The sequence below is a fragment of the Giraffa tippelskirchi genome, chromosome 12 (assembly GCF_054371585.1).
Source record: "Giraffa tippelskirchi isolate mGirTip1 chromosome 12, T2T-mGirTip1v1.2.pri, whole genome shotgun sequence".
Classification (NCBI taxonomy): domain Eukaryota; kingdom Metazoa; phylum Chordata; class Mammalia; order Artiodactyla; family Giraffidae; genus Giraffa; species Giraffa tippelskirchi.
In genome coordinates this window covers 79,084,349-79,098,492 of record NC_137286.1, presented here as the reverse complement: position 1 = coordinate 79,098,492, position 14,144 = coordinate 79,084,349, and positions in this window count along the sequence as shown.

The following is a 14,144-nucleotide window of genomic DNA, read 5'->3' as shown; positions in this document are numbered from 1 at the left end:
CATGTATCCATCATTTTAGTATCACATAGAGTGTTTTTCTGTCCCAAGAATTCTCTGTGCTCTGCCTATTTATTCCTCTTTTCCCCACAACCCTTGGCAATCACTGATCATAGTTTTGCCTTTTCTAGAATGTCATATAGTTGGAAGCACACAGTATGTAGCCTTTTCAGATTAGCTACTTTCTCTTAGTAGAATGTATTGAAGTTTTCTCATGTGTTTTCAAGGCTTAAGAGCTTATTTCTTTTTAGCACTGAATAATATTCCAATGTCTAGATGTATCAGCGGAGAAGGCAATGGCACCCCACTCCAGTACTCTTGCCTGGAAAATCCCATGGACAGAGGAGCCTAGTAGGCTGCAGTCCATGGGGTCGCTAAGGGTCAGACACGACTGAAGCGACTTAGCAGCAGCAGATGTATCAGAGTTTATTTATCCATCCACCTACTGAAGCCCATCTTGGTTGCTTCCAAGTTTTGGTAAATATGAATAAATATTCTATAGACATCTACATGTAGGTTTTTGTGTGAACATAAGTTTTCAGCTCCTTTGGGTAAATGCTAAGAACTCCAATGCCTGGATCATATGGTAGGAATACGTTTTGTTTTGTAAGAAATTGCCAACTATTTTCCAAAGTGCCTGTGCTATTTAGTATTTCCACAAACAGTGAATGAGGGTTTCTGTTGCTCTACAGCCTTGTCAGAATTTGGTATTGTCAGTGTTCTAGAATTTAATTTGTGTAGTGGTATTTTATAGCATCGGACTTTGCTTCTAGCACCAGTCCCATTCACAACTGGGTATCGTTTTTGCTTTGGCTCCATCCCATCATTCTTTCTGGAGTTATTTCTCCACTGATCTCCAGTAGCATATTGGGCACTTACTGACCTGGAGAGTTCATCTTTCAGTGTCCTATCTTTTGCCTTTTCATACTGTTCATGGGGTTCTCAAGGCAAGAATACTGTAGTGGCTTGCCATGCCCTTCTCCAGTGGACCACATTCTGTCAGACCTCTCCACCATGACCCATCCGTCTTGGGTGGTCCCACACAGCATGGCTTAGTTTCATTGAGATAGACAAGGCTGTGGTCCATGTGATCAGATTAGCTAGTTTTCTACAATTTTAGTTTCAGTGAGTCTGCCCTCTGATAACCTCTTGCAACACCTATCATCTAACTTGGGTTTTTCTTACCTTGGACGTGGGTTATTTCTTCACGGAAGCTCCAGCAAAGTGCAGCCGTTGCTCCTTACCTTGGACAAGGGGTATCTACTCACGACGGCCCCTCCTGACCTTGAATGTGGAGTAACTCCTCTCGGCCCTTCTGTGCCCACGCAGCCCCTGCTCCTTGGGCCTGGGGTAACTCCTCTCGCCTCTAAAGGCAATGCCAAAGAATGCTCAAACTACCGCACAATTGCACTCATCTTACATGCTAGTAAAGTAATGCTCAAAATTCTCCAAGCCAGGCTTCAGCAATATGTGAACCGTGAACTTCCAGATGTTCAAGCTGGTTTTAGAAAAGGCAGAGGAGCCAGAGATCAAATTGCCAATATCGGCTGGATCATCAAAAAAGCAAGAGAGTACCAGAAAAACATCTATTTCCGCTTTATTGACTATGCCAAAGCCTTTGACTGTGTGGATCACAAGAAACTGTGGAAAATTCTGAAAGAGATGGGAATACCAGACCATCTGACCTGTCTCTTGAGAAACCTGTATGCAGGTCAGAAAGCAATAGTTAGAACTGGACATGGAACAACAGACTGGTTCCAAATAGGAAAAGAAGTACGTCAAGGCTGTATATTGTCACCCTGCTTATTTAACTTATATGCAGAGTACATCATGAGAAACGCTGGGCTGGTAGAAACACAAGCTGGAATCAAGATTGCCGGGAGAAATATCAATAACCTCAGATATGCAGAGGACACCACCCTTATGGCAGAAAGTGAAGAAGAACTAAAGAGCCTCTTGACGAAAGTGAAAGAGGAGAGTGAAAAAGTTGGCTTAAAGCTCAACCTTCAGAAAACTAAGATCATGGAATCTGGTCCCATCACTTCATGGGAAATAGATGGGGAAACAGTGGAAACAGTGTCAGACTTTATTTGTTGGGCTCCAAAATCACTGCTGATGGTGACTGCAGCCATGAAATTAAAAGATGCTTACTCCTTGGAAGGAAGGTTATGGCCAACCTAGATAGCATATTTAAAAGCAGAGACATTACTTTGCCAACAAAAGTCCATCTAGTCATGGCTATGGTTTTTCCAGTGGTCATGTATGGATGTGAGAGTTGGATGGTGAAGAAAGTTGAGCACCACAGAATTGATGCTTTTAAACTGTGGTGTTGGAGAAGACTCTTGAGAGTCCCTTGGATTGCAAGGAGATCCAATCAATCCATCCTAAAGGAGATCAGTCCTGGGTGTTCATTGGAAGGACTGATGTTGAAGCTGAAACTCCAATACTTTGACCACCTCATGCAACGAGTTGGCTCATTGGAAAAGACCCTAATGCTGGGTAGGATTGGGAGCAGGAGGAGAAGGGGACGACAGAGGATGAGATGGTTGGATGGCATCACCGACTCGATGGACATGGGTTTGGATAGACTCCGGGAGTTGGTGATGGACAGAGAGGCCTGGCGTGCTGTGGTTCATGGGGTCGCAAAGAGTCGGACACGACTGAGCAACTCAACTGAACTGAACTGAGTTGTATTTTATTGTTTGAATTGTCATTTCCCTGAAGACATATAATGTGGAACACTTTTTCATATGCTTATTTGCCAACAATGCATCTTCTTTGGTTAGGGATCTGTTTAACTACACTGGTTCATTCTTTTAATTTAACTTAAACAAACAATGGAAAGTAAATTCCTTTAACGAACTGATGTAAAACAAACAAAAAAGTCCTCAGTGATGTTCTTAAATGTACTAGTAAAAATAAAACTGTTTTAAAGAACTGGATTGAAAGTCTTTAAAAACTGGTAACATTTTGGGGGTTTTGGCTTATGAGTTTCTCTGTATATTTAAACATTCTCACAGTTCTCAGTTTCAAAAGCCACATTGTATTAATATTGTTTTCTGAAATAAATGTCTAAAACTATTGTAATTCAATATTGGTGGTATCATTGATCCTCAAGTTTCTAAATTAAGCAGTTTTTCAAATTAAACAAAATAATTATAAAGCAATAAACTCCAAATTATATGAAGCCAGAAGGAGAAGGTGACAACAGAGGATGAGATGGTTGGATGGCATCACCAACTCAACGGACTTGAGTTTGGGTAGACTCCGGGAGTTGGTGATGGACAGGGAGGCCTGGCGTGCTGCAATCCATGGGATCATAAAGAGTCAGACACGACTGAGAGACTGAACTGAAGTGAAACTACAAATAATTTAAAGTGAAAATAAATTAGAATGTCAGGCACTAAGAATTCAGATGCTATGTGAAGAATAAATAGGAAAAACAACAGAAGATGACATTTGCTGTAACAAATATTTTTAATATCTTAGTATATTGAGAATGAAGCAAAGTTTCTAAAATGTCATTTTAGTTTGATAAAGTACCTAGTGCACATTTTCTTACGAGCTGAAAGCTTTGATGCAGATATATTGCCCAACTTCTGGGAGTGCTCTCAGCAGAAAAACTGCAGTAGCTAGTTTGTCTTGATTGAAAAGTGTTATCTGACCCAAGGTACACCCTTCAAGGGGTGACTCATATCTAATGAATTAGATATTCATGTAAGACTAGACTGAGGGTGCTTGACCAATGGTTATTTTTGATCCCTGAATGCATGATTAGGATAGCGGTACTGGTAGTTTATGTCACACTTTCACTACATCCTTGGTCTATCTGGTAAGGGCTTCCATACAGAGGAAAGCCAAATAAAAGCCTCTGAAACCATCACTGTCATGAAAGCCAAGGTGGTAAAGCAAGAACAGTATCTCTTCCTTGAGATAGGGGTGAGGATCGTCCTTGCGTATTTGAAGAATGTAAGACTAGCGGTCCTTGTCAAACATTCATTTTTTGAATTATTAAGTTTTTTATTTTATTTTTAATTAATTTTTATTGGAGTACAGTTGCTTTACAATGTTTTGTTGGCTTCTAGAGCAAAATGAATCAGCCATGGAATTGGAAGATTGGGATCGGCAAATAAACACTATCGACACCATGTATAAAATAGATAACCAATGAGAACATATGGTATAGCACAAGGAACTCTACTTAATACACTATGAAAACTGAAAGTGTTAGTCACACAGTTGTGCCTGACTTTTTGCAACCCCATGGACTATAGCCTGCCAGGCTCATTTGTCCATGGAATTCTCCAGGCAAGAATACTGGAGTGGGTTGCCATTCCCTTCTCCAAGGGATCTTCCTGACCCAGGGATCAAACCCTGGACCTGGAGGCAGATTCTTTACCATCTGAGGTACCTGGGAAGCTAATGCACTGTAGTGCCATATAGTTAATTCATCAGTTAATGAAAAGCTATCGTCTCAGATGCTGAGTGACTTGTTCAAAAATCCTTCAGCCATTCAGTCTCCACGGGTTTTGCACTAAATTCTGTGTTGACCTCTTTTAGGACATGATCTAAGACAATTGTGGATTAGAAAATGCTGAGAACAGGTGTGTGTCTATTCATGTATAGATGAAATCTCAATCTAGTTTTCAAGGTACAAATTTATCCACGTAAATAATTATTTCTTTATTTTAATAAAAATGTCACACAGGTGAATGTCAATGACGCCATCATCATCCATGTAATCCCATGAGTCAACTTCTTCAGACAGATGAGAAACCATGTTTTTTTTTGTTTTGTTTTTTTTAATCTCCCTTCTTTCTCTCCCTTTTCACCTATGTCTCTCTCTCTGTTCCTCTCAACTAGCACAACCCATTTCTCTAATAGACAAAAGTGCCCTACTTTATAACTAAATCTTATGCACACTGTTTTAAGCAGCCACTCATGGTTCTTATTTGTGTTTTTATTATTGGGAACTGCTTTAGTTCTTAACCAACCATGATAAACTATTCATTTCCTCACTTCGGCTTGATCAGTTATGTTTCAGCAATAATAACAACAGATACTTAATATTTACTATATGTTCTGAATGCTATTCTAAGGGATTTATGTATATTAACTCATTAAATCTTCATAAAAACTCGTGAAGCAGTTACTCTCATCTACATTTTACAGATAAAGCTGACGTGCATAATTCATGGAGGGTCCCTCAGATAGTAATTGGTGAAACTCAAATTTTAAAATATGCAGATTGCACCAGAGTTTTTACCTATAACTGCTACACTACAGAGCACACGTAAATTTTATCAATTAAAGCAGATGCTGACACATCCTGTGAAAGTTATCTTATTTAAAAACCTCAGGAAAACAAATATTCTTTAAATGCACCTTATTTATCCATGCCCTCTGTTTCTGTCTGCCTTCATTCTTAAGCTAATATGTATATCAAACATTCCATATAAAGGTAATTAATTATTTTCTCGCTAATGTGTAGATAGAATGACATAGATCTAGGTAATATTCCTTATACCACTAATTTATCAACTCTGTGATTATTTAACTTCAATTTTGTTTAAACTCATGAAGATCTTTTATTAAGTGTCTCTGCATCAATCCCTTGGGCATGTTCTGTTCTAGAAAATTATGTACGTCTAGAGCAGCATGCTAGATAGTGAGGAATTTAGGACCTGTGATCTGTTAGTGTGCAGACTCCTTCCTACAGGAATAGACAAACTTTCTAGTGGTACAAACTTCAGTTCAGTTCCCTGTCCATCACCAACTCCCAGAGCTTAGTCAGACTCATATCCATAGAGTCAGTGATGCCACCCAACCATCTCATCCTCTGTCCTCCCCTTCTCCTCCTGCCTTCAATCTTTCCCAGCAGTAGGGTATTTTCCAATGAGTCAGTTCTTCACATCAAGTGGCCAAAACATTGGAGTTTCAGCTTCAACATCAGTCCTTCCAATGAATATTCGGGACTGGTTTCATTTAGGGTTGACTGGTTTGATCTCCTTGCTGTCCAAGGGACTCTCAAGAGACTTCCATAACACTCCAGTTCAAAAGCATCAATTCTTTGGGGCTCAGCTTTCTTTATAGTCCAACTCTCACATCCATCCTTGACTACTGGAAAAAAAATAGCTTTGACTAGATGGACTTTTGTTGGCAAAGCGGTGTCTCTGCTTTTTAATGTGGTGTTCAGAGTTGTCCTAGCTTTTCTTTCAAGGAGCAAGAGTCTCAATTTCATGGTTGCAGTCACCATCCGCAGTCATTCTGGAGCCCAGGAAAATAGTCTGTCACTGTTTCCAGTTTATCCCCCTCTATTTGCCATGAAGTGATGGGACCAGAGACCATGATTTTAGTGTTTTAAATGTTGAATTTTAAGCCAGCTTTTTCACTTTCCTCTTTCACTTTCATCATGACACTCTTTAGTTTCTCTTTGCTTTCTGTCATCTGCATATCCGAGGTTACCAGTATTTCTCCTGGCAAACATGATTCCAGCTTGTGCTTCATCCAGCCAGACATTTTATGTGATGTACTCTGCATATAAGTTAAATAAGCAGGGTGATAATATACAGCCTTGACATACTCCTTTCCCAATTTTGAACCAGTCCATTGTTTCATGTCTGGTTCTAACTGTTGCTTCTTGACCTGCAAACAAATTTCTCTGTAGGCAGGTAAGGTGATCTGGTATTCCCATCACTTTAAGTCTGGTATTCCCTTCTCTAAGAATTTCCTACATTTTATTGTGACCCACACAGTCAAAGGCTTTAGCATAGTCAACGAAGAAGAAGTAAATGTTTCTGTCTGAAATTCTCTTTCCTTTTCTATGATCCAACAGACTTAAATGCATGAAATGGAAGTGGCTGATATCAAAATGCCAGGAAATACACCCAAACATATTTGAAAGTCAATGAAATGGAACATATGTCCAAAAACAAATGAATCCTCTGAGATTGGTTCTGATCATTTGAAAGTATGACATATAAATTTTGTACCTTACCTCTGAGCTAGTAGCATACATATTTGAAGCATGCTGCTAAAATATAAATTATATAAAGCCAGGAAAATGAAGGGCATTCTAATGCTAACTGATATTTTTAAACCATACGTTAGAATCTTGGAAATCTAGGAATGTTCAATTTTTCTGTGACTTGCTTTGAAAAAAATTTAAACATCTGGATTCTGAAAATAATTGCTGTGTGTTCTAACTCACGTATCTCTGTTTTGTTCATATAAGAAAGTTTGAATTATTTAAATCTTCTTAAATTTATTGGGACTTCTTAAAATTGCCCAACAGTTGGTCTAACATGGTGAATTAACCATATGCATTTGAAAAGAATGTATAGATTCTATTCTTGTTTCTTGTAGTGTTCTACAAATGCCAAGTCAAGAAAAAAAATTCCTGTTATGGACTAAATGTTTATGTTCCTATATTGTTTCAAATTCATATGTTGAAACCTTAACCCCTAACATGATATAATGTTTAGATGGGGAAATAATCAGAGTTAGATTAGGTCATGAGAGCGGGTCCTTCGTAATTGAATCAGTGCCCTTGTAAGAAATTAAAAAGGGATTGCTCTTCCCTTGCCATATTCATGAAATACCTGCAATATCATCAAACAGATTAGTAGAAATTATTTTCTTTCTATGCAACATAAATTAACAATATATATATTTTTTTACTATTTAGGTGATGTATCAATTTCAATCAACTGATGCTGTAATCAACAACTTTTCCCTCTGGTTTCTTACCAGAAGAATATCATTGTCAAAAAAAAACAAAAACAAAAACATATTCTAAACAGAATTCTAAGAGAGAAATCTAAGATTTACACACACTCATCTGCAATTTACTAACTTTTAGGGGGAAAGTTACCAGATTATCAATTTTCTAACCTTAAAAGTGTAAAGTAATCATCATAATTTTACCCATCTCTGAGGGTATTAAGAAGGAATTAAAGATATATAATGAATAGTTGTGATAATAATCAAGCTATTGCTACCATTTTCCTAACTGTTCCTTTCCTTGATTTAGCTCAGTATTCATTGATGCAGAGGTAAGTTTTCAAGTAGCAAGAATGAAATAGGAGAACATAACTTTAATAAAATTAACAATTGAAACGAACTATGATTATACATAAAATTACATCCTGAGCATTTGCATTTTGCAGTCATAGTACGTTATCCATAGCTTCTAGCTAGTATTGATAAATTATCGAATGGGAAGATTTATACTGATTCCTCAATGGGAGACAATTGGAAGCAGCATTCTCCAATACGCAGAAGCTATATTCAGAATGACACTGAAGCAGTGGAGTAATCCAGGTTTCAGGAGGCCACTAGGTCTGAAAAATGGAAGGAACTTAATGGAAAAGGGAAATTTTTTATACCCATAGAAGACCATGTAATTTGGGAGAGGGCGATCATGAGCATCACAAAGAAATCTTATGATAAGGACACCATCATTGCTGTTGTTCAGTCTCACAGTCATGTCCAAACTTTTGAAACCCCATGGAGTGCAGCATCCCGGCTTTCTTGTCCTTCACTATATCCCGGAGTCTGAACAGACTCGTGTCCATCGAGTCAGTGATGCCATTCAAGCATCTCATCCACTGTCGTCTCCTTCTCCTCCTGTCTTCAGTCTTTCCCGGCATCAGGGTCTTTTCCAATGAGTCAGCTCTTCGTGTAAAGTGGCCAAGGTTTTGGACCCTCAGTTCAGCTCCACTCCTTCCAATGAATATTCAAGGTTGATTTCCTTTAATTGACTGGTTTGATCTCCTTGCAGTCCAAGGGACTCTCAAGAGTCTTCTCCAACACCACAGTTCAAAAGCATCAATTCTTCAGTGCTCAGCCTTCTTTATGGTCCAAATTTCACATCCATTCATGAATATTGGAAAAACCATAGCTTTGACTATACAGACCTTTGTTGGCAAAGCGATGCCTCTTGTTTTCAATATGCTATCTATGCTTGCCATAGCTTTTCTTCCAAGAAGCAAGCATCTTTCAATTTCATGGCTGCAGTCACCATCCGCAGTGATTTCAGAGCCCAAGAAAAAAAGTCTGTCACTGTTTCCATTTTTGCCCATCGATTTGCCATGAAGTGATGGAAATAGAAGCCATGATCCTCCTTTTCTGAATGTTGAATTTTAAGCCAGGCTTTTCACTCCCTTCTTTCACTTTCATCAAATGGCTCTTTATTTCCTCTTTGCATTATGCCATTAAGGTGATGTCACTTGCATATCTGAGGTTACTGGTGTTTATCCCAGAAATATTGATTTCAGCTTGTGCTTCAACCAGCTCAGCATTTCACATTATGTATTCTACACTTCATACAGATGCATCATGAGAAGACGTACATGTGGTTTAAAAGCACATGAAAATATGATCAACATCTCTAATTTTAGAGAAATGCAAATCAAAACTATAATGAGATATCACTTCACACCAGTCAGAATGGACATCATCTAGAAACAATAAATGCTGGAGAGGGTATGGAGAAAACACAACTGTCCTACACACTGATGGAAATGCAAATTGGCACAGCCACTACAGAGAATGGTGTGGAGATTCCTTAAAAAGCTAAAACTAGAGCTGCTATATGATCCAGAATATATTCAGAGCAAAAAATGGCTCAAAAGGGTACATATACCCCAGGGTTCATTGCAATCTTTGCTTACATAGTCAAGATATGAAAGTGACCTAAATGTATAACCACATATGAATGAATAAAGAAGACATGGTGAACATATATGATGAAATATTATGCAGTCATTTTAAAGAATAAAATAATACCATTCAAAACAACATGGATGGACCTAGAGATTATCATATTAAATGGAGTCAGACACAGAAAGACAAACATCATATATCAATTATGTTTGGACTCTTAAAAAAATGATACAAATTAACTTATTTACAAAACAGAAACAGACTCACAGAATTGGAGTATGAGTTCATGGTTACCAAGGGGAAAGTGTGGGAATGAGGGTTAGGTTGGGAGTTTGGGACATGTGCACACTGCTATATTTAAAATAGATTCCCAACAAAGACTTACTTTAAAAAATATATAAAGTAAAATATTAAACTTCTATCAATTTTTGACATTTTAAAAAGTCTGGTTACGATTGTATTTCATTTTTTATATTAAATTTAAATATTTAATTTTATCAAATAAAATGATATTAACTAAAAAAGAAAGGATACAATTTTGATAATGTCTTGATTTTAGATGTCTGATCTCCAGAACTATAAGAGAATAATTCTTTGTTGTTGTGTGATATTGTGCAGAGCAGCAGCCAGAAACTGATAAAGTTCACGTTTTAATATTTCCATTGTCTAACAATAACAGTGATAGTAATAATGATATCATTTTGTCAAAATTTCTTTTCTGTGTATAGTACACTACAATTAAACATTTAAAAAGGAAAATAGCTAAAGCAATTAAGGCAAAATTTACAATGTCGCCAAAGCTTTGTTGTAGCAAGTATAGTGTATTACACGGTTCTTTATTATTTTCATGGAATATTTTACAGTAAAGTGTGCAATTATGTATCAAATAATTTCTATTATGAGGAAAATGGAAGACTTCTTATAGAGACTAGAGGAAAGAATTTATGTATGGTTGTCAGTGTCAAAAATACCTCTCTAAAGAATGACAGTTAAGTGGAAGAAAGAGTGGGAAAATTTTTCTTAAGCTAAAAAGAATGAAGGAAATTCAATATTCATAGGGAGTAAAGCAAAAAGCAAAGCATGACCAATATAAACATGGACACATCAGCAAGGGCTAGATAACATTGGGCCTTGAAGACTATAATAAGGTATTTGCTGCTGCTGCTGCTGCTAAATCACTTCAGTTGTGTCCAACTCTGCGCGACCCCATAGATAGCAGCCCACCAGGCTCCTCTGTCCACAGGATTCTCCAGGTAAGAATACTGGAGTGGGTTGCCATTTTCTCCACCATAGTAAGGTATTTGAGTGTATTTGAAATCTGTTGTGAAGTCACTGGAGAGTTTTAAGCAGGAAAAGAGAGAGTCTGATTTATGTTCTATAAATCATCGTACCTGATATGTGCCCTGCTGTGTATGAAGTGAGGTGAACCATGGATGGAATTTAGGAGTCTCTTGCAGCACTCTAATTAAAAGAAGATGGTAGTTGATTTAGGACTATGGCAATGATGAAAATGAAATCTGTGCCCATGTGAAAAATTTGACAAGCTTTGCTGATGGATTAGGTGTGGGACTTAGGAAACGGACCAGGAATAATCTGTCTTTGCTGACAATCCTGTGCTCTTCCTTCTTTAATAAAAATATAAGTCAAGCATTTTGGTTTATTGTTATGTTTTTCACTTAAATTAAAAAGAAGACTTTTAGTTTTGTATTTGTTTTTCATTGGTTTAATTTCACTTGTTTGCATTTGCTATGTATTTTAACCAGAACTTTTTCATGTATTTTGCTCTTTCCATTGGTTCATTTCTAAAAAGTTTTTAATAAACAAATATTGATTGACTACAACTCTCCAGAAGACATAAAGATAAATACAAGACTTGGTCTCTGTCTTGTTGAACCATTCATCTTTTCTTAATGATTTGGTGGATCATTTGAAGACTTACTTTGATTGTAAAGTCAAATATTTTAACATATGAGAGGTATGTAATAAATAATATATATGAAATCTTTATAACTAGATTTAAAAACAAAATTGCTTCTTTCTTATTATTTTCTAGAGGAGTCCTAAGTTTTCCTGTTAGAATTAAAACTAATCAATGGATTATTTAAAAAGGCAAAAGCTAAAAATTAAAAAATGTTCCATGTAAACACAATTTTTAAATAAAATTTAAATAGTACATCGTGCTGATATATTATCAAAATGTTTTAGATATAGCATATCTGTCATATTTCTGTGACTTGTGTCTTTATGATTTTTATATCACAAAAACTTTGTCGCCAAATTGTTAAAATGTATATTGTTTTTTCATCACTATGTTGGTAGGTTTTTGTCAGTTTTCCATATTTTTAAAGAAAGAATATCCTTTCTATCACCATAAGTGCCCATAAAATTAAAAGAAGCAACAATTTATGAATTGAAATATATTAATATAAGCTGTTCATGTAGGTTTCTAATTCGCATTAGTGCTCTGGCCCATTTTATTTGGGAAAAAATGAAACTAAAGGTAAAAGTGTAGTTAAAATGATAGCCCCGATTATGTAAAATAATTTTAAATGACTACAGACTAATTAGTTCATTGAAACCATCACAGTGTCGGTAAGTTGAACACAAACTTGAGAAGCAAAATTTCCAAAAGTTTGATGGAAAAGTTTTTCAGTAACTATGTTTGATAATTCCAGATTGAGAAATAATGTTGAAATGCTAAAGATAATGTTCCCTACTTTACTACTGGTGATTTTGCCAATGAGAAATTACAAATAAATATATATATAAGCTGTGCATGCTCGTCTCTCCCACATAAGCCCTCAAAATTGAATTTTATTTTTCTGTGTTAACACTATTATTTGATAAAGAGGCTTGTTTTCCTTTTGTTCCAGGAGCTAAGATGGTAAACTACTACTGATAATGCTTAGATTTCCTTCTGCAAATAGGAAACAATAAAGGAATGAAGGAAGGAGAGACAAGAGGAAAGAAAGGAAGAAGGAAGGAAAGCTAGGTTACAAATCAGTAAAATGATCAATATTACCAATTCTTTGCATTAGATTTATAAGGCAGTGAATAAACACAATGTCATAGCTCTTATATCTGAGCGTGATGACAGTGTTATGTCTGAAGAACAGAAAGAGTCTACCTGCCATAGTTTCATGCAGGAAACACAGAACTCCTGTATCAGAGACAAAAACTGTTACCCACAGCATAGCTGGCAGCCAGAACTTTCTATTCCCAACAGTTACTTGTATTTTTGAAGTCTTATGGGACTCAGGGAGATGTAGGCCAAGGTGGATGCTATGCACATCGTACTTTGGCTTCATAGCTTAAAACCCTGTGCTTCATAAACCCCAATCATAAAGTACTTTTAAAAAATGCCTGAGATTTCCCTAGTGATGCAGTGGTTAAGAATCTGCCTTCCAATGCAAGAGACGTAGGTTTGATCCCTGGTCGAAAGAACTAGGATCTCACACGCTGTAAGGCAACTAGAGAGCCTACACGCAGAAACTAGAGAAGCCTCCAGCATTATATTTAGAGACAGCTTCACATCTCAATGAAGAGCCAGTGCAGCCAAAAAGAGAAAACCACAAAAGAAAACAAGCAAACAAAAAACATTCTTAACCTTTGCCCCATAGAAAGACATTATCTTTTTTATATTTTGCATCAAAAAAGTCTGGACCCTGCTTTAGACAAAGAGATTATCTTTCTTTTTCAGGGCTATTTGCTATACAAGTATTAAAAAAGATAATCTAGAACAAAACCTATCAATGTCTCTGTCTCACAGAAATGTGAGCTCCCTGGAGAAATTTTTCCAGTTGGACTACCTACTAACTGGAAAATATGGGTCATTAAATTTATGTTTGTAACATAGGGTTTGGAAAGATGTGCCTACAATCCTGTGTTGTATTAGTACTATGGCATTAGACCCGACCTTTTGAACCCTATTTTCTTCACATTTAAAGTGAAGAAAATTGTCTATGCTTTACAAATCTTAATAAAAATATTATGAAAATCCATTCTGATTATATGTGTGAATGAGTTATGTAAACCATAAAATAGGGCATAGTCTTTAGTTATCATATTAATCTGAATAAGGGAAGACTTGGTTTCATGTTTTTAAAGTCATTTATCATAATAAGTCAGCTTTGTTGTATTGTATGATAATGATAATGATAATTGAACTTTGACCTTTACATTTTGTTGTTTATAAATATTTATAACAACATATTGTATCCTTATTCCCATGTAAAAGATAATTTTAAAATATTGAACAATTTATTTCAGAGTAGTCCTTCATCATTATTCAGTAATACTCTTCTCCGAACATCTAAGAATTTAACTGTCAGAAAGTTTATCATGAATGTGTATATATATCTATGCTCTGTTTAATTTAATATAATCTAATTTTACTGTACTAAAGTTGAAGATTTTAATATCATCTAGGAATTTTCTTACCATAAAAAAAAAAAGTTTCTAACATTTTTTCTTTAAATAAA